We start from the raw sequence: 6,312 nt of genomic DNA on the forward strand, positions 1-6,312 counted from the left end.
CTTTACTTGTATCAACCTTAGGTGCAGGTGTGACTGAAAGTGTGTTTATCTGTTTTGTCACTTGTTTGTAAGCAAACTCTGAACTTAAAGTTGCCTTACTGTTAGTAGGCTCAGAAAATAAGGCGGAACGCTGCCTCGCAGCCTCTAGTTTGCGACACTTTTCCTTCAACATTGCGACAGACTTAATGTCAACAAGAGCTAATTGTTCTGAGTAAAAAGGGCGAATATTATGTAATAAAATTTGTAACTTTTGTTCTTCGGAAAGTGGTGTTGACAACCTTGAAAACATGCAAAACATTACAGCGAAATAGATAGACACAGGTTCTTCAGAGCCTTGTGTTCTTGCTCGAATTTCACCTAGCAACCTGTAGTCATAATCTACTGCATCAAATTCCTCTAAAAATAAAGTTCTCAATTCTGACCAAGACGAAACTTGACATTTGTTGCCTCTGTACCATAACAATGCTCGGCCTGTAAAAAGATGAAATGCAGAAACAAATAATTTTCCATCTGAAACGCCATAAGATCTTTTATATTCCTCAACGCGTTCGATGAAACTGCGCGGATCACCCTGTCCGTTGAAATGTAACTTCCACTTGGCAACATTTTTATCACCAGTGCAGTCAACGGCGGTACTCTCGGAATCCAGTGATTCGTCGTGAGACGACTCATTGTCAGCATCTAATCTGGAAATCAAACTCTGCAACTTTGTATGTAATTCACTCTTCCTACTTATTAAGCTGAGTTCGGAACACTGTATTCTCAAAATTCTAAAGTACAAATGTGAAGCTAAAGCTTTAGACCTACAGAGGGCATGTCTATCTTTAGTGTCAGAACACTTTTTTAATAAATCTTCTAAGTCTTGAAGTTTTTTAGTAATAACCCCTAACTCACTTTCAGAAGAGAAATCTGTCTCTAAAATTGATTCAGAAGGAATTTCCTGAATTAATTGTTTTAACTGTTTCTTTAAACCTAGCACTGTAGGTGCTGGAGTTTCGGAACGAATGGATACCTCATAACACAATTCGTCCTTCAAAAGTGAATGAAACTGGGCAAAAGTCTGTTCCATTGTGTTAAGTCAAAACACATTTAACAAAATATCGAGCTTGTGTAACTGTCTATGTTTAGCCTTATACCAATTGGTTAAACACAAACACAAAAGAAGTTATTTAAACTATTAAATATACACAAGCAAAATACACAACAAAAACAATATTCTTAAGTCTATCCTAACTATTTTATCAATTATGTTCCTATTCCAAAATATTGTTAATAATACAAGCACATATTATTACTATAGTAAACAAAATATAACAAAATAAAACTTCCCAAAATTGAATAAATGATTGTAAGGTGCAGTATCACCTTTATGAGTACACAGTGTGTTACAACCTTTACAATTACAAAAGTAAACAGGCAACAAAGTTGCAATGAACTCTGACTAGCATATTATCTTTCAAAAAAACAAAGAGATTGTGCAATGGTTTGATGGCTGTTACTTTACACTTTTAACACATAACCTAAAATACAACAAAATCTGTTTCTAAATGTCACTTTAAACTACCAGCATTCAATTAAACTTAACATGTTTTGTGTGTGAAGTAGCTTTTATCATAACCTTAACACAGCTCTAAACAAAATTTCAACAAAATAATGAAGTATCAAGTCACTGAAAAAAAAATTGTTCATAACTTCATACTTGAACTTAATGTAATCTCTGAATATAGTTTATATATTTAGTTTCACAAGTTGTAACTCTTAGTATTTATAAATGTATGTGTGTAACTAGTTAACGGCACATAGCGTTTCAAAACTTTAATTATACTAAGTTACCGGAAATTTCAAACATAAGATGTACTTACTATTGAAAGCAATACCCAACAACAACTCAGTTAAGCAATGTTTATTACTAAACTGAAGGCAAACATTCACTTATACACCTCCAAGGTAAGTCGATAACATAATTAAACGGCATAAGCACCATTTATAAAGTGTTAATTAAGTAAGAAAAAACAAATGTTGGACTATACTCAGAAAATTACTTAAACTATCAAACAAAATTTCTAACTATTAGTTATTATTTAGTTAGTTAACCATAAAAAACAGCTTAGTGCTCTTTGCAATGTGTCACTACTTAGAAAATTGTACAATCAGCGGAGTACATTTCATAAAATTCACAAAATTTCTCAAAATATACTGAAATAACTATATAAAAAAAACGTTCGGGCGCCATTTGTAAGGGTGGTAAATTGGGCGGAATAGAAATATACCCGGATACGGAATAATCTACCACCTTACAAAGATTAGAGGAAAAAAAAAATAATTTTAATTTACTTGATCTATCTACCTAGTAAAGAATAGAAGCTAGCCGTCGACTCCCTTGTAATGTATATGAGGTGTTATAAATGAAATTTGCTAGATGTTAGGCAAAATGGTTTTTAATGTAACTTTTACCGGGGTCGCTTAATACATAGTGATGGCTAATAATGCTTAGTTATTATAGCTTAATGCCAAGACTTAATTTAGATACATTAGAATGCCTTAGGTAGATAGTACATAAAATCTATGTTTTAAATCTAAGATGCCATTGGCATGGAATAGACAATGACACAGTAAAATTCATAAAATTGTTTCAAAATAAAAGCTCAGTAGTAAAGACAGGGTTCTTACTGTACACATACACTAAGAAGGTTCACTAAACTGTTCCAGGATACAAACATTTGCTTACTTGTAGGTGCGAAGACTGCAATGTAGCTGGACGGCATCGGCCAAGATCCAAAACTCAATTTAACTTGATTCTTCACAACCGAAATGTTTCCTTACAAAGATTTTCACCAAGTCTTATCCATAGAAATTAAGTTGCCAACGTGAATGTGCAAAAGAAATAAATACGAAAACCGAAAACTAAAAACGGAAACGCAAACGGAAAACGGAAACGGAAACGCAAACGGAAACCCTGTAACAAAGAAAAACAAGATTATAATTTGTGCTGTGTGAAAATTTCGACACGTGGAATTTTCCCGATCAAACACAACTCACCTATTGAACTCCTGGCCACCAATGGTTTTCAGGAGTCCCCCACAACCCATTATCCTCATTTATTTGGGAAGGTAAAATAACTGGAACTGAAAGGGAAAATCATGAAATTAGGATTTTCTCTAACCAAACCGCCATTTTGTCGAATCCACATTACTTGATTTTTCACTCACCATAATTGATGAAACATTGAAATACGTTAGGAGGATTAAATTTATAACTATTGTATTTTCCCAGGCGAAGCCATGGGCGAAAAAAAATGAGATTTTCCTGGAACGAAAAAAATTCGTCTTCACATGTTGACTCCAGAAAAATTCTGAATCTCACCAATCGGTGTTGCCAGACGCAACCCGAGTGTGGCCGCTCTCATTTAGATTGATCATGAAGCCAATTCATTTTTGAATATTTGCGGAACCTAAGGATATATTATAAGAACCGTTTTGTTAATGACTTAACAATAAACAAATGATATTATGGTTTTATTTAATTATTTTTGTTTTATTTTTACGACAATTGACAACGAAGCAAACGCCATCTATTGTGGCTCGAATGAACTCTGAACATCGACCCACGCGTAGTTCTGCACCTTGATGCTAGGTGGCACCAACATACTTTGAACAAAATTGATTTTTATTAAAAGCGAAACGCTAGTTAGTAGTTCAAAATTTACAACGTCACAAACCCTAACCCACTGCACGACATGGATTTGCACTTCAATATTTTAATATTTGATGAACTTAAGTAATTTTGTGCTGGTTCAACGAGATCTTTTTTGCTCTATTAAGCAAAAGTAATTTAATGTCGCAAAGCTATAAAACAGAGACAAATTAACAAAGTTAAGATTTTCAGACAGTTAATTCAGACGAATATCAAAGTTTATGAATTAGGTATATGGATAAAGTATTATAACTTTTCACGCACAAATCCAATAAACATGAATGGATTTTGAAATGATTTGTCATCTGTCACGATTTTCACGTGGGTTTGGTCGGAAGTCGGAAAACATAACCACGGTGACGTCCTACCGCACGGGCGGCATCGTACTTTGCTACGGTGCGGTACCGTAGCCTTTGCTACGGTGCCGCATACTAGCGAGTTCAGTACTTCACATAAGGTACTTCACGTCAAGGCAGCGGTCTACCGCCGTAGCTTGACAGCTACAGTGTCACGACTGCAATGCCGACACTCTCTCATTATTGGCTGAAATGAAATGTTGCTGAAATAATGGCATTGGTTAGGTCTGCATATGGCGGATGGTAATACCAAAGTGATATAAACCGGTCAAGTGCGTGTCGGACTTGCACACGAAGTGTTCCATACAATTGTAAAGGTTATACACTACGTACGTTTTTATATTTGCATGGAGGCCATTTTGAAACGTTTATTATTTGTTGTTATAGCGGCAAAACTGATCAGTGTGATTTTTTGCATGGGTATAGTTACGTGGACACTTCGCCCATACATGTGTTGAGTTTTAAACAATTTCTGAACGCGATAGGCTTTGAACTTTTTTAATTTTAAACTTATTATTTGAACCTGTGTAGACTCGCCAATTGTACTATCAAGTAAAGTCTGTAACAATAATTGTAAACAATACAAAGTTAGGTATTGCATTTTTACTTTTTTATTAAAAAATCGAATAGGTAGAAAGTTTCTATTCTTTCATTGTTTCATAGAGTAAGTATAGTACGCGAAAGGTTCAGATATCAATCCAAGTGAGGACCCTCCGCACACCCACACAGCCGTACGGGTGACGTATGGGTGTGCGGGGCGTCCCCCCGCCTCATACCTCGATTGCCATCTTGACCTGTCGCGTAATATAGGTATTATGAGACTAAATTCAGTGATCAAAAATAAAATTAATGTGATTCAGAATGCATAATATTCTGTAAAAAAAAATAAAAATAACACAGGTTAATATAAGTTTTTATTTTGTCTATTGATTGGGATTTATATACCTATTTGGTATTTGGTATTTATTTTTGAGGTTCGTATTTTTTAGTAATTTAAAATTAACAAAGAAGTACCTAATAGGTTTATAATCAAATGTTACAGTTCTACCTAATTTATCATCATGATCAATCCGTCGCCAGCTTACTACAGAGCACGGGTCTCCTCTCAGAATGATAAATAAATTCTAAATTTCTGTCATAACAAAACCGCTGTATTTGACTCTGAACTTTGCATATAATTCTCTCTGTAACGTAGACACCTCATTATGAAAGAATTGGGTGTTTGAATACATCAAAAATAAATTATTTCTCAATAATTATTAAATAGCCCTCTATTTATAAAATCTTCCAAAATAATTAGAATCCACGTCCTTTGTCAGTTTTATGTGTGATAACCATTTTAACTAAAAAGTACGCCATTATAATGTGACGTCACATTCCAGTATTTCATAGAATATCGCATACTAAGTGCGCGTTTTGACGTTAGATAAAAAGTTACTGATTCGACTAGTTGTCAAATACCGTATTTTAAGAAATGACAACGGGATTTTATAAATATAAAATCCGCTAACAAAGTCGTGGGCATCAGCTAGTTTAGAAAAAATAAATAGTAATATGTATAGATAACGAAGTGGTTAAAAATTAAAAAGTAGTAGGATATTTTTGGCCAATGTTACACAGCAAATATTGTAGCTACGTGACTCTGGCACGCTCCAAGCTAATGTCTACTCCGTGCGAACATTTCATAGTTTTATAAAGTAAAATATGGCAAGTTCGTGCTTTTTTAATTTATTTATAGTTTGCAACAAATATATTTAGTTTCATTCGCTTTGAGCTACAAAAAGGATTATTTGAGTATTACAAACTTCCAAATCCAATATTTCCAGAATTTTTACAAATCTATCAACTAAAATAAAAGCAATGCAGATTATTCACGTATTTTTTGTAGTCTGCATCAGATGGAATTAAATTCATGAGTATGACAATAAGTTACTTTTACAACCGGTTTATAACTTCGATTCTTATGGCAAACAGTACAGTTTATACATAACATTCTTTCTTTCTTTGCTGGATTATGACGAGTCTGCTGTCTGTACAACATTATGCTCGGTCTTCCACGTTTTCCAGAAGAAGTGTGGAGTTAGTTGTAATATCCCCTGAGATTGGTAAAGTTATTAAATAAGTATTCTAAGTCAGACCAGTTACTGTTGTTATTTATTAAAACTCATATAAAGTCGATCCTTATTTCCGTCGTTTATGAAAAGCAGGAATAACGTCTTTAAAAATATCACTGACGATAAAACATAATATTATTATGTTGTCA

Source organism: Maniola hyperantus, chromosome 11 (genome assembly GCF_902806685.2).
Source record: "Maniola hyperantus chromosome 11, iAphHyp1.2, whole genome shotgun sequence".
Taxonomy (NCBI): domain Eukaryota; kingdom Metazoa; phylum Arthropoda; class Insecta; order Lepidoptera; family Nymphalidae; genus Maniola; species Maniola hyperantus.